This window comes from Aotus nancymaae, unplaced genomic scaffold (assembly GCF_030222135.1).
Source record: "Aotus nancymaae isolate 86718 unplaced genomic scaffold, 86718_ANA_hifiasm-v0.15.2.pri h1tg000001l, whole genome shotgun sequence".
In the NCBI taxonomy this organism is placed as follows: Eukaryota; Metazoa; Chordata; class Mammalia; order Primates; family Aotidae; genus Aotus; species Aotus nancymaae.
In genome coordinates this window covers 10530863-10553225 of record NW_026988412.1, presented here as the reverse complement: position 1 = coordinate 10553225, position 22363 = coordinate 10530863, and the positions used below count along the sequence as shown (strand labels likewise).

Sequence of the window (22363 nt, the reverse complement as noted above, 5' to 3'; positions counted from 1 at the left end):
TAACAATCTAAATATGAATGATGTAATGAAGTATCAGTTGAACTAATGAGATGGGAAGGTACAAAGACCCATTGACTGTTTTGCTAAATCACCACCTTCAAACATAAAAACAATTGTTTAAAAAACTTCTATCAAAAATAAACCCTTCAGTATTTTATGACAGGTATTATTGACAGAATAGAGGAGACTGGAATTTCCTATCACTGTGGTTAACTTTAAAGAATACAACTTTTAGCACGTCTTTCATCACTGTAATAATATGGTAATGATTAAATTCCCCTTCAAAAGCCCAAGGCATCTATTTGTTTCATGGAAACCTTCAAGTGTCTTGTGTACAGACTTGTTGAAGTGGGAGTTCATAAATGCAAGAACAGTAAACTTCAGCTTATCTAACACGGCCAAAGAATGGAATGTTCTACTTAACAGAATATTCTTGTTGTTGGAGAGCTGTTTCACATACCACGCATTTTAATTTTCAGGAGTAACCTTTGGTTAGCATTAAAGCTATACTCACATAGCCTATAGTTTGCTTTGATGCAGAAACAGAAGCTCATCTCCTTTATCCCCCACAATGCAATTCTTCTATCTTTAGGCGCTCTCCAGGCTTTGGTCAGAATTTACCCATGGACCCCTCTTACTTTGGTTCTCAAATTGTGAATTCTGGGATTCACTGAGAGCCACTATGTAAACATACTAACTATCCTTGAATAATATTTGATTGAAAGAGCTGCTTTTGCCTCTTATGATTTAATTAAAATAAATGATTTGGAATAATATAATGACATAAACTTTTGTAATATAAAGACCTTATATAACATCTCTAGCCTAAATTCTTTATTGTAAACACAATAGTTGCATTCTTGAGTGCCTGTTGTATTCTGGACACTAGACGAGGTGCTTTACAGAAGTTATCTCCAGGACTTATTAAAAAGACACAAAGAATGTGTTATATATATGTACAGTGGAATATTATGCAGCTTTAAAAAGAGGGAAATCCTGGAGGATATTATGCTAAGTGAACTAAGCCAGACACAGAAAGATAGATACATGACCTTACTTTAATGTGGAATCTAAAAAAGTTGAATTCATAGAAACAGAGAGTAAAAAGGTGGTTATGGGGTGGGGGTGAGGGAATGGGGAGCTGTTGGTGAAAGGGTACAAACTTGTAATTATAAGATGAATAAGTTCTGGAGACCTAATTTATAGCATGGTGACTGTAGTTAATAATAAATTATACACTTAAAATTTTCTAAGAGAGTATAATAAGTATTCCCACCACAAAAAAAGGTAACTATCTGAGGTGATGCATATGTTAATTAGCTTGATTATGGTAATCATTTCACAATGTATATGTATGTCAAAACATCATGCTGTATACCTTGTATATATATAATTTTTTTTATCAGTTATACCTACAAGCTGAAAAAAGATGCATACAAATAAACAAAAGCAAAACTGTAAGATGAATTAAATAGAAGCTTTGGAAATTAGTAACCCATAAAAGCATCAACAGAGGAGCCGGTCTTCCATTCTTTCTGAACAGTGTCTGCTGTTGGATCACTACACACTTGCTCTTGGGCTGGCTGCCTGCTCTTTAGAAAGTCTGGGTACTTCACTCCCACAAATTGAGAAGTGTGCTTTTTGAGATCCAGTTTGCTCTTAAACCTGTTTATGTCAGTTGAAATTGAGTAATTTCAGCATTATGTGAACAAAAAGAGCTTTTTTTTTTTTTTAATGAAAATAAAGTCTAAGGTTTTGCAAAATTTTGATAAAAGCCAATTGCTTAAAAAAAAAAAAAAAAAAAAAAAACTCTCAGGCTGGACACAGTGGCTCACACCTATAATCCCGCATTTTGAGAGGCCGAGGTGGGTGGATCATCTGAGGTCAGGAGTTCAAGATCAGCCTGGCCAACATGGCGAAACCCTATCTCTACTAAAATACAGAAGTTTGCCGGTCTTGATGGTGCATGCCTGTAATCCCAGCTACTCAGGAGGCAGGAGAATCGCTTTAATATGGGAGGCAGAGATTGCAGTGAGCCGAGATCGCACTACTGCACTCCAGCTTGGGCAAAAAGAGAGAAACTCTGTCTCAAAACAAAACAAAAAATACTGTCAAAGTAGGTTTGGGTGAGACCCCTGTAGAGGACTGGAGGAAATCATAAAAACCCAGGAGAATTCTCAGATTGCCTTGTCATATATTATATTCTCTTGTTCAATTTCAGAGAGAATGGAAACTGTAATAATGCATCATGAGTGAGGTTAGTACAAGAGTGAGAATTTGGAACTCTAACTGATGACCTATATCACTCAGGGTTCAGGTGCAGGAAACAGAAACCACTTTAGGTATTTTAAGTCAAAGGTATTTAATATAGGCAATTAGGTCCTTAGGATATAGGATTTAAACAAAGGCAGGAGGATGAGGCTCTCTTCTGGCCTTCCAGGAATAACTCTCAGAACAGTACTCTGGAACTGGGCCACCAGGATTGCTTCCACCTCCTTGTGATCATGACAGTGGAGAATCCGGGGGCCTCTACCTCCAACACCACATGTGCCTTTTAATACTCTCAGAGACACTGCTTCAGGAAACCCCGGTAACTCTGGGACCAGGCTTGCCTATCAAAGACAGCCAAGAATTTCTGTCCTCTGTTCATCTTCCTCGTGCAGGTCAGGGGAAGCCTGATTTGCATTCAGAATCCTAACTCCAAAGAAATCTGGGATCTGGGGGGTTTTGCTGTTCATCCTCTGCAGTACAGGAAAGCACACTAAGAGAGGTGTGGGACTGAGGCTGAGTGTCAAACTCTCTATCAGATCCCCCTAGAAAAGAACTAGCTTTCTTTCTATGAAAATAAATTGGTGAATTAATGTGCTATTAGTTCTTTGTTAAAATAAAACATTTGGTATATAGCATATTTTATTGACCAATTATAAGACTATTTAAAATGTTATAGAATTATTAAAATGGCCAGGCTTAGTGGCTCACACCTGTAATCCCAGCACTTTAGGAGGCCAAGGCAGGAGGACTGCTTGAACCCAGGAGTTTGAGAACAGCTTGAGCAACATAAGGAGACTCTGTCTTACAGCTGCTATTTCCAGATAAGGTCACATTCTGAGGTACTGAAGGTTAGGACTTCTACGTACCTTGTATTTATTTGTATTATTATTTTTGTAACATAGAGTGTTGTGGATAAGGCATTTCAGCAGGTATGTTTTGAGTGCAGACTGTATGCAACACTTTGTGTGGGATGCTCATCAGGTCGAAGAAGGAAGAGGACAGCAAAGATGACCTGATCCTGGTGCAGGTTCTTGAGAAACTGAAACTCGGCTGAGAAAGATGGATGCGCACGGAGATAACTGTATTGCTAGGCAGAAATAATTTAAGTATGAAAGGCTCTTTGGTGCTGAGCAGGACTGTTTCCCCCTTACATAAGAGGGAGAATCAACATAAACCACAGACATGCAGCTTACTTAGTAAAATGCATGTATTTAAAGTGGATGGTATGACAGGACTGGAGCCAGTCTATTTGTTCATTTATTTTTTAAAATAAACTGTGCTTATTATTACCTTATTAAAGAAGTACATGTTACTTCTAAAAGGTTTATATACTTTGCATCATGGTTGGATGGATATTTTTCCTTTACTGTGGGTTTAGTGGAGGAGGAGTTGGGAAGCTGGAGTAAAAGCCTTATTCTGCCAGAAAATGTAGCAGCTATATGTAATTGGCTGTCTTAACCCAGAGAAACAGAAGAAGCTGTGGGGTTCAGCATGGTGGACTTTGGTGAAACAATGATCACATATGAGGCAGTTGGATCCTGCTGCAAATGCTGGTTGCACAGCTCCAGACAAAACAAGGTGCTTTGTCACAGGAAAAAGCCAGCAATTGTACCCCATTCCCTGCCTCTTGGCCTAGTTATGGTGAGTGTCCGCCCAGATCACGGGGCACAGCCTAGGTCACACTGATCTTGGCTCTCCAAAGACTCCACCAAGACTAGTTTGAAAATATGCCCCTTAAGTTGATCCCTCCCCAAAGAAGCCTAAAACATATAGGGTTCTTGGCAAATTCTGTCATCAAGACATTGTATCAGATTTATAAAGCCCTCCTGAAGATGGTTGTGGGATTATGGAAGCTCCGTGGGTGCCTTCTGGCCCCGCTGATCAACTTTTCACACTAATGTTAGAAGACAGGGGAAGGAAACCCGTCATCACCCCAGGTGTGTGTCTTCTCACACTTGCTCTTCTGGACTCAGAGGACAGAAGTCTGATTATAAGAATTATTCATTTTTACCCAAAATTTGTATAAAGAGCACTTTTTGTTTAAGCAAAACTATAGCATGAGACTAAATATCCCTCTTGGGTTTTTGTTATAATGAAGCCACACTCTCCCCCACAAACCCAATTTTTAGAAATTTAGCTTTTGAAATTGAAGATAAACTCAAGAAAACCCCTTCCCGCTTAATTTTTTTTCCATAATTTTTTCCAGCCTTTGAAACACAGAGGCCTCTCCCCACCTCCTATTTTTCTTACACCGAATACATTGTTTCAACTTAGTTATGGATTATTTCCTGAAAATTTATCTCCTGACTTCCAACTAATTTTCAATATAGAAGCAAATGCTTTTCTTCTCTCTTCTTTCCCAGATATATAAAGTGTCTGGTTCCTGCGTTATTGGCAAGATTATGTTTCCTTTGTTGTCTTAACCTCAGCTTTATAAAAACAGCTCACTTCGTGCTTTTACTCCAAGATTGGAGAGTTCAAACATTTATAAATCCGAAAACAAAATGTTGCCCTACAGAAATTCACCTCTTGAATTTGAGCGCGTTGAGGGGTATACCATCGTGACAGTCAGCAATGGCAAAAGCACAAGTTGAAAGAAAAAAAAAGTTTTTGAAATGTGAGCTTTGAATTATTTGTCAGACTAAATAAATAGCATTACCCTATCTTCTCTACCTCATGCAGAGCCACGTTTGAGGAAATCAGCACAGCTGAAGGTGTAATGCACCACGCCACCACTTAGGTAGTTATACGTTATTTGAACACATTTCTTAAAATACCCGCTAAGCCATTTTTATCTCTTCTGCTACAACGGAGGCACACAGCAGTAGAAAGCACCTGAATAGTTTCACGTTATTCTTTACTTGAAAAATGAATTATAGCCCCAAGATCACTACAGCCATGGTGGGTGCCCTTAAAACAAATGTACAGTTCAGGTCATTTAATTTTATGGTTATAGAAAAATGCAGCCAGAAAAGAACAAGTAACTTAATCAGTGATTAGCATTAAGTCTACTTGTGTCAACGCAAGATTTGAGGACAGAATGAATCTTCTGTTTATTTTCTGGGCATTTCTTAAAACTGTGTTTGTTCCTATTAATCCATGAAATACCCATTAGTTTATGTACCCCTGTTTTTAATATTTGTAGCTTAGCAACACAAAGACAGCAAAAATATAATAACAATAAACTAGCAAGTAAATTAACTTAGTGTTGTTTGTTTTGTTTTGTTTTGAAATGAACATCAGTGAATCCAGTGCTGTATCTGCCAATGTCTTGCTTGTATCAGGAGCTCTTAGAACAAGTTCACATCTAACAGCACTATGAGTTGGAAATGTTTATTTAGATGTGTTTCTCCCAAGTTTCTTCTCCGGAATCACTCAGTGAACCTGGCTTTACTTGACTTATGTTGGAGTGACATCCTCAAAGCATGCTGAGGACTGCAACTACCAAATATAAAGCTGGAAAGGAGCCATGCTGCCTGATGCTAGTGACAAGTTGTTCCTTGAGTGGCAGACAAATCCAAAAATGGATTCATGTTCAAGCCAGGCCCTTTCACCTCTACTCTCTCATGAGAAGTGACAGAGAAGTAAGTGTGGCTTGTCCATAGACCTCCCGACTCCTCTGCCACCTTTGAGTTGATGCTACTTCCTGATCTGAGACAGTCTGTCATTTAGGGTCAGTCAGTAGTTCTCCCCTTCAGTGAAGTCTTGCAAAGGATTTCCTCTGTGGTGGGAGGAAGAGAGGGAAAGAGAGAAGGAAAGGATTGGGGTGAAGTACAAAGAGAGAGAATCTATTTTACTAAATGCCATCTGTGCCTTTTTGATTGGTATTTTTAGATCACACTGACTTTCCTATATTAATGGCTAAACTCTGTCCTTATCATTCATTCAATGTGTATCATATGTTCATACCTGTGAGGCTCAGTGATGAGAAATGGACACAGTACTCTTTGTTCCGCCAGGTTCTTTTTGCCATTTTTCCTGGCCATGATCTCATCAAAGCATTTGGAAAATGTGCAGCTGTAGTCTTCCAGGAGGGGACAGATACTGTACTCATTGAGCCAGTACCTGGTGTCTCCACTCTCTCATGACTGAGTCCTTCACCTTTCTCTCCATACTCGGCCGTGTGGTTTGTGTTGAAATAACTGTCCTTGCTGCAGGATGAAGCCCTAATGTGTTTAAGCTAATCACGATTTCCCATCCCTTGGATCGTGGTGTTTGACTCGGAGTTGGTCATATGTTTTTAGCAAGGGAGCCTCAGGGCTCTTTGTGGCCTTTCCAGCTCTGGCCTCTACCTCTTGTTTTGAATGAAGATGCACTGGGCGCTGTGTGCTCTTGGCACTCATATTATGACCCAGAGGACAACAGCATTAGGCAGATACAGCAGAAGTCAGAGAGGGGAGATGCAAAGAAATGGGGCGCTTTGGTTGTTTACCCTGCTCCCTGTGGGTGTTTCAGTTACATGTGATAGTAAATTCCTTTTATTAAAGGCTGTTTGAGTTGGGTTTTTCTTATTTGTCACCCAAATGAACCCCAAAGAGTCACAAAAACCTGACTGAATTTAAAAATATTTTATCATTAATTCTGAATTGGGAGGTGGGAACTAAACAAGGAAAATATCAATTATGGCGAACCGTCATAAACGTAAAAGTCCGGCACTAACAGTAACACGGAAGACCTCAAAGACCCCTGAAGTTTTGCATCAAGTCAGACAGATTTCTCCCTTTATCTAAGCTGAAGAAAAATGGTCTGCATCATGGCTATTTGTTTTAGCTTAAAAAGAGTGAGGAAATGAACATCCAGCCCCAAGCTACAGTAAACAGCTCATTCAAGCAAATTGCCTAGAACAAAAGAAACACCTCTGACATAATTTTGGGGTCCCAGCATGAAAATAACAGGGTGCTCAGCAAAGTCCCAGAACTCTTGTAACAAGAGCCCCGTAGTTCTAATAGCATTTGGAGCCGATGGAAAAGAGTATACTTTTAAACTGTGATACAGTTGGTGCTGAAGTCTCTTTACCCTTGATTTTTTTTCCTTCTGAATAGGAAAGCAGAGCAAGCTCTGTCATATTGAGCCAGTTGGTAATGGGCTCTGCCAGGCGTGGAGGAGATAAAAGCCACCACCTGCCTCACCCACGCTCCCCCTACCCCATTTCCCGGTCTCCAGTTGTCTGCACAGCTGCCGACAGCCGGTCATTGTTCCTCCCCAGAGCTGCCTGGGAGCTCAGCCGTCCCAGTCTCAGAAGCACAACTGTAGTTTGAATGCAGCTCCTGGGTGGGTTTCCTGTGCACCTTGGCTGTGACCCCTTGGAGGGCTGTATGCCTACAAGTTGAACGGAGTCTGAGCAGACACGGCTTAAGTGCCTGCCATGTGCCAGGGCCTATGAAGAGAAGAGCACAGGCCAGTGCTACAGAGAGGGAAAAGGGTTTGAGCAAAAACAAAAGAAAAAGCATATATGAGAATATCTGGGGGGCATGTATTGGTTTTTTGGCTGTCAAGGGTCTACTTGTCTTACTTGCTGAGTAGAACCCCTCTTCTTGAGTATTTCTCCCAGACCTGGCCAGTGAGAGCGTTGCCTTGCCTCCTGGCAACTGTGATTGGGTCAGAGATGGGCACATGACTTAGCTCAACGAAACCCCTGAGCCTCATTGCACAGATCTAGTTTTGAGAAATGAGGGAGATTCTCTTCTTTCTTTCTACTTTGAGAGGAGAATGTATAAAAAGGAATAGTCGGAAGTAAGCATTTGTGGCCAATATATTCTTGCTTGTTGGGTGTGGTAGATACTGTGATAAGCACCTCAGACCCCCCTCCTCCCCGCCTTTAGGAATAAAGGATTTGTTCCCCAGCAGCTGGGAGTGAGGCTGATAGACAGTTTTCAGCTTTTAGCTCCTTTGAGGATTGCCACACTGAAGAGATCCATCTTGCCCAAGGCCATGTCACCTTTTTGGCGTAATCCACATCCAGGTAGGGGTATAAAGGCTTGACCATTTTGCTGCGATTCAGGACAGCTCTGGAAGGTCAACGCATCTTCAGCGTTCCTTCCAGGGTCCCGGGAAACTTCCCTTGAGGTTGCATTGCAGCTCCCTCTGCCCAATCCTGCTTCTGTCCCTTCCGTTCCAAGGCAGTGAATCCCAAGAGCCCTCCCTAGTAAAGCTCCTGCAGGTTGACCTGCTTTCCAGGGAGCACAGCGTACAACACCAAGATAAATCACTTGTAATTTTTCCTAGCGGTGGAGCTTAGTGACTGAAGTGGAGGATGATCACTCTGAGCAGAAGGAGGACAAATAAACTGAAGCATGACTTAAGAAGATGATGCAAATCACCACATTCCTTCTGCCTGTAGCTCAGGATCCAAACACCAATGAAAGCCATGGCCATGCGCCTCTCCTTTTAGGCCATATGGCAACCAGTGTGCATTGACTATTCAACAAATTGACCACTTTTTTTTTGGTTTTATGCAGGCACAATCTGAAAGCCAGTTCTGCTGTGAACATCAAATACCTTTTAATGATGCTTGACATGAAAACCACCATACAGTCTCATTTTTCCCCTGGTTGTCTGATATGAAGCATCTTTTAAAGGGAAGTTTATGGTAGTTACCTTTATAATGGCATAACTCTTACCAAGTTTAAAATTAAAATGTTATCACAAGTGGCATTTCCCATCCCATTTCAAATGTAGAGCATGGCGAGAATTCTCAGGAAATTAAAATATTGCCTTTAAAGCCCTGCTTTTATGGTGATGTGAAGGAAATTGCAGCACACTAGCATTTATCCAACTATCAAGATTTTTTGTAGTCTAAAGTATTTGCCAACATTTTCCCCATGTGAAATCTATTATACACAATGATTAAAAACAAACATCATGTGCACTGTACATTGGAGACGCTTTTAATAACTTGGAGTCAGAGTAAATGATCACCAGGGCTCAGACTTAATAGGGGTTGAAAGGACGCCCTTAAAATCATGACAGTGGCCTTGTATTAAGCTTGTGGTTTACATGCTTTTTTCTTTACTGCCTCGCTAAAATAATAATTAAACTCTAAACAGGCATTCCTCCAGTTAATCAATTCTGTGTGAGTATATGTGTGCAGTGCATATTCACACATTCCATATTGCTTCTGAAACAATTTTATGTTTGTAAAAAAAAAAAAAAAACCAGAACTCTAAGCTACCTCAGTGCTATTGTATAATCCATAACAGAGTTGTCAACCCAAAAGCCCAATTCTATCATAAGACCTAAATTCATATATTTTATAAAATATAGGACGTTGATGTTGTCCATAAATGTTTTTGATGAGATTCCTCCTTATACAAACCTAGTTTTGATTGCACTCTTTTGTAATAATTAAGTATAATGTTGGTCTCTCCAAAAGCACCTATTGATTTTTAAGTCCCACTGCATAGCACCATACGGCATGTTGAGGTGCTACCTGAATCTTTTTAGAATGGATCAGGATGTCCCAAAAATCTTAGAAGCTGTAATAACCTCAATAGCACAAATACTATAACTTGTAACACTATTATAGGAATGTTTAATAATGCAGACTTCTTTTACAGTAATTTAGGTTTTGAACTTTTAATCTTTTTTAATTTTAGGGGTTTTCTTAGTTTCATTTAACATTTGGCTTCTTCAGAGGAACTTCAACCAAAGTTTAAATTACAGATTTATTATTCAAGAGTCACAAATTCTATGACTATAAAAGAAACTTATCTAATTGAACTTTCAAAGTGTAGTTTCATAAGTGTATATCCTTTATACATCTAAAGTTATTAATACTTAAAACTGCCTTGTGACTTTTCAGCGCCCCAAAAGTCTGGTGGTTAAATTTTTTTCTACATTTTCAATATTTTAACTGTCACTTTTTTGTGTGTTTTTTTTGTAGTACCCCTAGCACACAATTTTCCCAGTAAGTACAAGCATGTAAAATATAATTTCCTTTCCAGTTCATGTTCCATACACTCTAATTGTGAAAGTCACTGTATTTAGTGACAAATTAAATCTTTAATAATTGGAAGAAGGCAACGTGGGTTGAGATTATAGGACATAATTGTTGAGTTCTAGGTATCTTCAAGTTTTTAAAACAAAGGTCCAGAAACTGATGTTCATAAAACAGATCAGCCCCTTACTGAACCAGTTCTGTTGTGTTGATAAATTTCTTGTTAGAAGTATGGCAGGTGAAACAAAATACTTACAGAAAAACATGTGCTTTAGCAGCAAGATGGTTATTTGAGCATATAGCTTCCCTCTTGGGTGTCCTTGAACAGGCTATGTTGAGTTGAAAGGAGCCAAGATCATAAACCAGACATAAAGGGCTCTAAGCACAGGTTTAGAAAACGGAAGCTTCTTGGAACCATTTTCTATTTGGCAGAAACAAACCCTGACTCAGCCTTTTCATTTTTCCACATTAAGTACACTGAATTCTCTGCCTCATCCAAGGTGTGGATCTTTCTGGAAAAACCTCTAGTTGAAGTCTTTTTCTTTTCTGTCTGCAAGAATTAAAGGTCACAGGCTCTTGTTTGTAGACAACAAGGACAGTTCACTTTCTGGGTGTTAATGAAAATCTTTCTGTCCTGAATACTTCCTGAGAATATTTAGTATTATAACAGTCATGACAAGAAATGATGAAAATACACTCACATGCTATTAAGAGTTCTGAAAATTAGAACTCTTTTTGGCCTGAACCATGCAAAGAAAGCTCATGGAATCATCATTTTCTGGGCTCAGTTCTTTAGATCTCTTTTCCCCCAAGCTAGTTGCCATGTATCAGCCTGGGTACTGTGGTAACAAAAGGGATTAGAGGGGTCCACAAGCTTGGGTGGTGACTGGATCCTGTAGCATTGGGAAGTGGATGGACGAAAAGGGTGGAGGGCAGCAAAGTGTGTTGTGTCATCACTTCTCAGTCTAGATGACACCTCAAAGTCCTTTGTTTCTTTCTGCAGCTGTCCTGGGCTTCAGAATGCTGACTCTCCTTTCCTGTTCTAATACAGTCAACCCTGATATGGTTTGGAGGGGATGTTTGTCCCCTCCAAATCTCATGTTGAAATGTGATCGCAATGTTGGAGGTAGGGCCTAGTGGGAGGTGTTTGGGCCACTGAGGCAGATCCCTCAGGATGGCTTGGTGCCCTCCCCACAGTAACGAGTGAGTTCTTGCTCTATGCCTTCACACAGGAGTTGGTTGTTTGAAAGAGCCCGGCACTTCCCCTCTCTCTCTTGCTGCCTCTCTTGCCATGTACATTAGTTTGTTTTCACATTGCTGATAAAGACATACCTCAAACTGGGAACCAAGAAAGGTTTAATTGGACTTACAGTTCCACAAGGATGGGGAGGCCTCAAGGCTCTTCTTACATGGCAGTGGCAAGGGAAAGTGAGGAAGAAGCAAAAGCGGAAACCCCTGATAAACCCATCAGATTTATTCACTATCTCAAGAATAGTACGGGAAAGACCAGCCCCATTATTCAATTATCTCCTACTGGGTCCCTCCTACAACACGTAGGAATTCTGGGAGATACAATTCAAGTTGAGATTTTGGTGGGGTTACAGCCAAACTATATCATGCTGCCTCTGGCCCCTCCAAATCTCATGTCCTCACATTTCAAAACCAATCATGTCTTACCAGCAGTTCTCCAAAGTCTTATTTCAGCATTAACCCAAAAGCCCACAGCCCAAAGTCTCATCTGAAACAAGGCAAGTCCCTTCCACCTGTGAGCCTGTAATATCAGAAGCAGGTTAGTTACTTCCTAGATTCAGTGGAGGTACAGGTATTGGGTAAATACAGTCATTCCAAATGGGAGAAATTGGCCAAAACAAAAGGTTACAGGGCCTATGCAAGTTCAAAATCCAGCGGGGCAGTCAAATTTTAAAGCTCTAAAATGATCTCCTTTGACTCCAGGTCTCACATCCAGGTCACACTGATGCAAGAGCCGGGTTCCCAGGGTCTTGGGCAGCTTCGCCTCTGTGGCTTTGCAGGGTACAGCCTTCCTCTCAGCTGCCTTCACAGGCTGGCATTGAGTGTCTGTGGCTTTTCCAGGTGCACGGTGCAAGCTGTGAGTGGATCTGCCATTCTGGGGACTGGAGGATGGTGGCTCTCTTCTCACAGCTCCACTAGGTGGTACCCCAGTAGGACTCTGTGTGGGGGCTCCAACCCCATGTTTCCCTTCCACACTGCCCTAACAGAGGTTCTCCATGAGGGCCCCACCCCTGCAGCAAGCTTGCCTGGGCATCCAGGCATTTCTGTACATCTTCTGAAATCTAGGCAGAGGTTTCCAAACTTCAGTTCTTGACTTCTGTGCACCTGCAGGCTCAACACCATGCGGAAGCTGCCAAGGCTTGGGGTTCCCACCTTCTGAAGCCACAGCCCACGCTCTACATTGGCTCCTTTTAGTCCTGGTTGGAGCAGCTGGGATGCAGGGCACCAAGTCCCTGGACTGCACACAGCACAGGGACCCTGGGCCCAGTGCATGAAACCACTTTTTCCTCCTGAGCCTCTGCACCTGTGTTGGGGGGGGCTGCCAGAAAATTCTCTGACATGGCCTGGAGACATTTTCCTAGTGGTCTTGGGATTAACATAAGGCTCCTTGCTACTTATGCAAATTTCTGCAGCTGGCTTGAATTTCTCCTCAGAAAATGGCTTTTCCTTTTCTATCGCATAGTCAAGCTCCAAATTTTCCAAACGTTTATGCTCTGCTTCCCTTATAAAACTGAATGCCTTTAGTAACACTCAAGTTATCTCTTCAGTGCTTTGCTGCTTAGAAATTTCTCCCCCAGAGACCCTAAATTATCTCTCTCAAGTTCAAAGTTCCACAGATCTCTAGGTAGGAGCAAAATGCTGCCAGTCTCTTCGTTAAAACGTAAGAGTCACCTTTGCTCTAGTTCCAAACAAGTTCCTCATCTCCATCCGCGATCGCCTCAGCCTGAATTTCATTGTTCATATTGCTCTCAGCATTTTGTGCAAAGCCATTCAACAAGTCTCTTGGAGGTTCCAAACTTTCCCACATTTTCCTGTCTTCTGAGCCCTCCAAACTGTTCCAACCTTCACCTGTTACCTAGTTCCAAAGTTGCTTCCACATCTTCGAGTATCTTTTTGGCAACACCGCACTTTACTGGTACCAACTTTCTGTATTAGGTTTCTCTTAGAGGGACAGAACTAATAGGTTATATATATATATATATATATATATGTGTGTGTGTGTGTGTGTGTGTATTTCATATATATATATGAAAAGGGGAGTTTATTAAGTATTAACATGATCACCAGGTCCCACAATAGGCTATCTGCAAGCTGAGGAGCAAGGAGAGCCAGTTTGAGTCCTAAAACTGAAGAACCTGGAGTCCAATGTTCGAGGGCAGGAAGCATCCAGCATGGGAGAAAGATGTAGGCTGGGAGGCTAGGCCTCTCTCTGTTTTTCATGTGTTTCTGCCTGCTTTATATTTTCTGGAAGCTGATTAGGTGGTGTCCACCAGATTAAGAGTGACTCAGATGTTAATCTCTCAGCCCACTGACTCAGATGTTAATCTCTCTTGGCAATACCCACACAGACACACCAGGGATTAATAATTTGTATCTCTCAGTCCAATCAATTTGACACTAAGTATTAACCATCATACCATGTGACATGCCTGTTCCTCTTTCATGTTCCACCATGAGTAAAAGCTTCCCGAGGCCTCCCTTGAAGCTGAGCAGATGCCGATGTCATGCTTGTATGGCCTGCAGAATCACTGGCCAAATTTACCTCTTTTCCTTATAAATTACCCAGTCCCAAATATTCTTTATAGCATCACAAAATAGACTAATACAGACTCCTTGCTGGATTTGTTCTCCTTTAAGCCAGGAGGCATAATGGCACTATTATTACAGTTTTCCCTTCTGCCTCTGAACACGAAAACACACACACACGTAGACACACATTCACACGTGTGTGCACGCACACACGCACGCACGCGCGCACACACACACATAGTTTTCTTGGAAAGAAGAAGAAAACATTTAATTCTTATTATGACCTAAAGCTTTACAACTACACAAAGTTATGAACTTCTATTGTATAGGAACATTATATCATTTAGTCATTGAAATAACCCCTTTTATGAGTCAAAAACAAACCAAAACAAAATTTAAAACCCCAAAATGCAAAGATGATGAGCAATTGTTGATAGTCCAGAAGCTGGTGGGTGGTAGGTTTGTCTAACTACAAAGCCTCTTTCCACTGCATCCCTGCTGACCCACATGGGAAGCAGAGAGATGACGACAAACAAAAATAGAGATTTCTATATTTACCGAAGCCTGGAAAAGTTGGTACCAACTTATGGCCTCCTTTTCTATACTGTTGGCTAACAGACACTTTCCTTTTTTAATGCCCAAGTGTGGAGTTCTTTAAACCTTTTTGTTACTTCATAGTCCAGTTCATACTGTGTCTTCTAGAGCGTAATGGTACAGTTAGATGAGGGTATATTACTAATAAAAGAAAAAATGAAGGGGAGAAGAGGAAAAGCAAAGTTAGAGACCATTTGACTATTCTTGAATAAGATTGACAAACACTTTCTGTAAAGAGCCAAGAATAAGTATTTTAGTTTTTGTGCACCAAGAGGTAAAATTGAGGATATTGTGTAGGTACTGATATAGCAAGTGAGAAAACAAATTCTTACAAAAATTGTATTGATGAAATTAAAAATAATAATAATTGAATATAATACTTAAAATATTAACTACTAAGTAAGAAGAAAGTTTATTCTAATAGTGAAAAGGATGAAATTATTTTTGGATGGGTAATGTTTTGCTTAATTGTAGTTCAAAATTAGTTTTCCATGTCATCAAATTGATTGCAAATGTATATTGATAAAAATAATCCTTAGCTTCTGTGTTATACAGAGATAGGAGGCTGGATTTGACCTACAGGCTGTGGTTTGCCTACCTCTTCCACAGAATCTCATGTGGATATTTACATCTTATGGAATCTAGGAAAATCCACTACTGCGTTCTCTTGATTTCTCAAGTCTTCACCTAGAAGGTCATCTTAAGGGAGGACTTACCAAAATGTTTTCCTGGGATACCTCTATCTATACTTTAAGGGTTATAGATAAATGGCTTGAGACACCAGGAGAGAGGAGAGTTAGAAACTTTTTCAGTGAAATTTCTATAAGATCTATCTGAAAAAGTTTATATGAGTTTTGAAAATAACTCTATGTTGTGAGCATATTTGTTTCCTGAAGCCTGTCTTCAATAAGACCAAAGTCAAAAGAAAGTTCACCATATTGCTAAGTAAAGGAAGCCTATTTGGAAAAGCTACATATTGTCTGATACCAACTGCAGTCATGAGCTGCTTGACCATGGAGATATGTCCTGAGAAACATGTTGTTAGGCAATTTCATCGACATGTGAACATCATAGAGTGACTTATGCAAACCTAGATGGTAGAGCCTACTACACACCTAGGCTACATTGGTATAGTCTATTGCTCCTAGGCTACAAACCTGTGCATGTTACTGTACTGAGTAGTGTAGGCAAATACAATACAATGCTAAGGATTTGTATATCTAAACATGTGTAAACTTAGAAAATATCCAGTAAAAATATAGTATTGTAATCTTATATGACCCCCGTTGTCGTATATGCAGTCTGATGTTGACTGAAGAGCTGTAATATAGCACATGACTCTATGTGACACTCTGGAAAAGGAAAAACTATTGGAGACTATATATATATAATATGTGTGTGTGTGTGTGTTTATGTATGTACATATATTATATATATTTTATACATATATGTGATATATATTTTAATATATATGAATATATATATAACATATATATAATATATAATATATATATTTTACATATGCATGTTTTTTCCCATGGAATGCTTCACAAATTTCCATGTCATCCCTATGCAGGCCATGCTAATATTCTCTGTATCATTTCAATTTTAGTATATGTGTTGCTGAAGCAAGCACTAGAGACAATATAAATATCAGAAGTTGCCAGGCATTGGGCAGGGGAAGAGATGGCTAGGTGGAACACACGGCATTCTTAGGATAGTGGACTGTTCTGTATGATACTGTAATGGTGGGTACATGTCATTATATTTTTGGCAAAACTCATAGAACTATGTAACATGAAGAGTGAACCCTAATGCAAACTATGGACTTTAGTTAATAATAATGTATCAATACTGGTTCATTAATCATAACAAATGCACCACCCCAATACAAGATGTTAATAATAGGGGAAACTGAGGAGGGGGGGAGAGGAGTGCATGGGAACTCTCTGTACTTTCTGCTCAATTTTTCTGTAAACCAAAAACGTCTCAAAAAAGTCTATCAATTAAAAATATATATATACATATATTCATGTGCCCATACATCTGCTACTGTACTGCAAACAAGCAAAGTTAGCAGGAATAACTGTTGTATTATATGGTCCTTTCCAATATTTTTTTTTGGTGTCCATTTTATTTATCACTAAAGAATCACCTTGAATATGGTGAGTGTTAGCAATTATGAAGCTGTTATTATTTGTTGCTGTATACAGCATTGGTTTTATCCCTATGTTACATAAACATGACAAATATTTTAGCTAATTAACCTATAATTGCAGGGTTCTTGCCAATGTAGGCAACTGCACATTAAATACCAATTCACAGTCTGAAGTATTTAGGATCTAATGGCAGAAAAGCTCCACTTCCGGGCTTTCTTTTCATTGTTCCCAGTAATATTTTTTGATGTTTTTATTGGTGGTAGACTATGATATTGTATCATTAAAGTTGGATAGAACATATTTTGTGGAATTTTCCTTGAAAGAGATTATTTGAAGCAAAATAGTCTATGCAATTTATGAACATGACTTAAAAATCTTATGTTCTTATGACAGTCTCATTCACATTTATTCTCTAAATCAGACATTCACAACAGAATTTTAGAGCATTGTTGCACACACTGGTGATACATTCTAAAAAAGACAAGACACCCTGGTTCTCCACAATGACAAGTAAGCAGCAGTTAACTCTTGGCATTACATAGCTTTATGAATTTTGCCAAGTGCATAATGACATGTATCTATCATTATAGTATCATAGAGAATAGTTCACTACTACAAAAATGCTGTCTGCTCCACCTAGCCATCTCTTTCCCTGCCCAATGCCAGGCAACTTCTGAAATGTATAGTGTCTCTAGTGCTTGCTTCGGCAACACATATACTAAAAAGGAAACAATACAGAGAATGTTAGCATGGCCCCTGTGCAGGGATGGCACAGAAATTTGTAAAACATTCCATAAAAAATAGTCATATATATAGAAAGAATAAATATATACAGAGTTTTCTATATATAGAAACTATATATATAGTTATATACAGTTTCTATATATATAGTTATATATATAGTTTCTATATATAAAACTATATACATATAAAACATATATATAGTTTTTCTATGTATAACTATATATATAGTTATATATATAGTTTATATATATAGAAAAACTATATATATATAGAAAAACTCTATATATAGAAAACTATATATATATTCTCTGTAGTTTTAATCATATACATATATATATAATTCTATATGATACTCTGGAAAAGAAAAAAACTATAGAGAATATATATATATATATATGCACCACAGCTCTATACCTATCTTGCAGTTACTTTTATAAGACCTTGGAGGATGTGTACTGCCCAGGTCTGGCTTCAGTTCCATCAGGTACACTCCAGTCTCATGATGCCATTGTTTGCTAGAAAGTGGCACAGAGTATTAAGAAGGCAGTTCTAGAATCAAAAGCCCTAGGCTGGAATCCCAAGAGGCCCAGAACCTCTATAACTGGAAATATCAGCTCATTCAAATGCTTTTGAGTTTAAAATGAGCATTTATGTCTTCAGAAAACTCTGAGAGGCTTACTTGGGCCACCATTCATAGATCTCCCTATGGAGAAAGGTTAGGAGCTACTTATCCTCCAGCCCTCATTCCTGGCTCTTAGATGTGTCTTCCCAAAGACAGCATCCTTTCCTAATCACATAGAAGCAGTATGGGCTAGGCTAGCGTCACCCCCTATTCATGATACTGTTAATAAAGACATACTTTAGATTGGGCAATTTATAATGGATTCACAGTTCTGCATGGCTGAGGAGGCCTCACAATCATGGCAGAAGGCAAAGGAGAAGCAAAGGCATGTCTTACATGGTGGCTGGCAAGAGGGTGTGTGCAGGAGGACTCCCCTTTATAAAACCATCAGATCTCGTGAAACTTATTCGCTATCAAGAAAACAGCATGGGAAAGACCTGTCCCCGTGATTCAATTACTTCCCATCGGTTCCCTCCCATGACATGTGGGAATTATGGGAGCTGCAATTCAAGATGAGATTTGGGTGGGGACAAAGCCAAATCATATCACCCAAGGAACATGTTAATGATCATTTCTCACACATTTTTACTGAAGCACACAGGCTGAACTCCATGGACTGTGGTGTCTTCATTGGTCAGATGGGGATAACTGTACTACCACCTTGGAAGCCTCCTGTGAGGATTACCTGATTTAATGTGTGAGTGTTCAATAAGTATAAGCAGGTCCTCTCCTACTCATAGCCTAGAATTTTCACAATGATTAAAGAAGCATGTAAACTGGACCTCATAAGTCCTCAATAGTGGATACCTTTATTGCTGATAAAATGCAATTAGATTTATCTCTCCTACCCTACGTCATTCTGGTCTGAAGAGCAGGAACTCTGTAGAACTAAGTTTAGTACCAAAAGAGATTTATTGAAGGTATGCCATATTTTAGGCCTTAAAAAATACTACTATTCATTGCTTAATCCTTAAAATTTTTCTTTGAAGTTACTATTTTATAGTCTCCATCCAGATGAGAGAATTAAGTAGCTTTAAAATCAGGAATTTTAACAGGAAGGACAAAAAGGAAGAGAAGGAGAAGAAAAAAAGAAGAGGAAAAAGAGGAAGGGGAAGAAGTAGGAAATTAATATGTATTCTTAGAGTAACCTGTAAATCTAAATTAATTGAGTTTATTTGAGTATATACCTAATTTTTGAATGATTTGTAGGGTTTCAAATGATGTTAGCAAATATATTTAAACATCATAATCAAAAACATTTCTTAAAACATGGGAATTTTTAAGTGATTATATTGCATTTTATATTCATATAATATTTTAAAATAAAATTTTAATGTTCAAAAACACATTTTTCTCTAAACAAATGAATAATACAAAGTTAACTTCTTTATGATTCTATGCCTATCCTGTGGTTACTATAGATTTTGACTGACACAAAAAAATTTTTTCCATGCTACTATTTAACACAAGAATTGGAACAGACTATTGAACAACTAGTTTTAACAGATTTAGTGCTGTAGATATTTTGTTGAAAAACGATTTCCATCGATCAAGAGATTGCTTTTCCCTCAAGGGAAAAGAGCCCCTGGCTAAGGTACCAACCTCCTCATAAATAGATTTTGTAGGGAGTTCTTACTTCCTCCCATGAGGATGGCATGCAGGTTTGAATTACGATTCTTTACCAGAAGAAGATTTCTCATCATTAACTATACACAAAACACTCAGAACATGATATCCTGAGTGTGGTGACTTTCCAATGTTGGGTTTTTTGTTTGTTTACAAACTTGGGACTTTCAGGAAAATATAATTACATGAAGAGTAGTTTTTCACAGTGGGGATATTATTTTCACAACAAAAAATTATCCATATTATTACATCTTAGAAAATTTGAGAATTACATTTTATAATTTTTATTGTATATCAGTTTAAAAATTCTTGTTAATGTGTGAGACAGATGGGATTGTGTGTACATTTGTGTAAACTCTGTAAGATAACTATTATTATTCTTTCTTATCAGATAAGGAAATTGAGATTCAGAGAGTTTTTTTATGTGTATATATGTTTTCATGTGTGTGTTTATATATGTATATATGTGCATGTATGTAACTTGCATTGGGAAAATAATGGATTGTATTTACATAACAATGTTAAAAATTGTTTCCTCTGGATAGTTGATATTTCAGGAGGAACAGTCATATAAATTTGTTTAAAAATCAATGTGTAGCTATGTAAAAAAAATAACTTAGAAGGCTTTCTGTCAGTGGGAATTAACTTCAGGTATTAAAAGGTTGCATCCTGTATTGCACCTTTGGTTAAATTAGCAACAGGTATTCTGTCCTTCTAGCGGCATGGTTTGGCAAGTAAAAATTAGCTTTGTGCAGATTCAGAGAAATAACAAAAGGTGTCCTCCTTGGAGCTGGGACATGGTGGTGTAGTTGAGAACACAGTTAGGCACACGGTCTGGACGTGGAAATGTGGACTGGATGCAGCAGCATTTTGTAGGTAGGCCAGGCAATTTTATGCATTGCGCAGACTACAGAACCTCATGGGAAGGCCCGCGGGTGACAGCTGTGTGGAGTGTGTTTGTGTAGGGGAGGGGTATGAGTACGGCTGGCTGGTGTTAAATGAGGAAAGAATTGGCAGTGTCACATCTTGTACACCCAGCTCTTGTGAGAACCAGGCAAGTAACACTAATGAGTGACTGTAGGAAACACCTCTAGCAGACCTCTTTAAATCTTCTTGGCCCCAGGCTTACTTCTGCCACTGATGTGGAGAACAGGGTGCATGGGCTCTGAACAGCCTCACACGAGTACAACCCCACAGGCTGGAAATCCTCATCTCACTTTCTACCGCAAGTGCGTCTCTAACCCCACCATTGGGATACCTGGAAGTCACTCAGCACTGATGCATGCATAACCCAGATTGTGCCAAATGAATGACAAAGAATTGATGCCTGTGGCGCCACCCTTGACTACTGGGGCCAGGATTTGTTGAAGTGCTCCCCTTTTGCATTTTCTGGGTGGACGCTTCTAAGACACGTTCCAGAAGGTTCCTTTAAATACCCTGAGGAACCAAGCAGCAGTCACCCATGGCAGTGGCCAACCCCAGAGCACAGCCTTGAACAGCTTTTCCCTCCTTTCCGGTTTCACCACCTGTCACTTCCCGGATGAGCCACTGTGGGCATTCTTTGACACTATTCCTTTAGGGTGACACATTACATCAGTGACCTAGACCAGGCCTGTGGCTCTAGCTGGTTGCTGCCAGACATGTCTAGTGCTGCTAGATTTGTGATTCTTCCAGACAAGCCATCAATCCAGAATTTTGCATTATCTGATTTGTAAATATTAGCGTTTTTTTAAAAGCATTTTGCTGGACAAACAAAACACAACTGCAAACCAGACTTTGCATCTGGGTGCCAGTTTGTGATCTCTGCACTATTTGAGTGGAAAAACCCTTATCTGAAATGGATTCTGTTTTCTGAATTTAAAGTCATGAATTCTTCCCCTCAGGGAAATCAGACTGCAATCCTCCTGAGGGCAGAGTGCATGGCTGTTTTCCCCAGCAATAGTATAGGCCTTAATAAATACTGTGTTCAATGAATCAGTACAAGGTTCCAATATTATCAGTGTAGGTCTTAGGTAGTGTCCACCTCTTTGCTTCAGGGGAGGCAGCTCTGATGGTCTCCTTAAGTTCGTTGGCCAGACCCTGAAGCCTGAGCAGTGTCACATTCCTAAATAGGTCTATTCTCAAGAATAAAGCTGCTGCTTAGTATTGTAAATTGGGAAAGGAAAAAAGTGGTGGGGCAGGGTAGGGGACAGCGGGGAGGACAGATGAAAATTATTTACCTGCTCTTTTCCCAGTCCTCAGGCTCTTGATATATCAACCAATAGATCTGCATGATCATTTCTGATAATTTTAATAACCCAAATAGGCTGAATTATCTATTCCAAAGATCTGTACAGTAGGGTTTCTTGATTTCTGCACTGCGGACATTTTGGGCTGGATAATTCTTTGGTCTGGAGTAGGAGGGGCTGGGGTGCTGCCCTGTGCCTTGTAGGATGTTTAGCGGCATCCCTGGCCTCTACACACCGGATGCCACTGGCAACTCCCAACCAAAACTGTCCCCAGATCTTGCCAAATGTCTTCCTGGGATAGGGGAAAAAATCCATCCCCCTCAACCCATTGAGAGCCACTTCCTGTATGGTCATGCATTAGTGAGAGGCAGAAAAAGGGAAAGCCTGGATCATGAAGATAAAT

At 39.5% G+C, this 22363-nt stretch overlaps 1 protein-coding gene and 2 non-coding genes across 4 annotated transcripts in view; 2 read left to right on the top strand and 1 right to left on the bottom strand.

Moving 5' to 3' along the window:
- Positions 1-22363, top strand: part of MACROD2 (mono-ADP ribosylhydrolase 2) — a 2078532-nt gene that overhangs the window by 1035130 nt on the left and 1021039 nt on the right. The gene's annotated exons all lie outside the window — the stretch shown is intronic.
- Positions 16113-16217, bottom strand: LOC135276349 (U6 spliceosomal RNA). The gene has a single exon (XR_010343895.1). It is a non-coding gene; the product is annotated as a U6 spliceosomal RNA (small nuclear RNA).
- Positions 17435-17541, top strand: LOC135276369 (U6 spliceosomal RNA). The gene has a single exon (XR_010343907.1). It is a non-coding gene; the product is annotated as a U6 spliceosomal RNA (small nuclear RNA).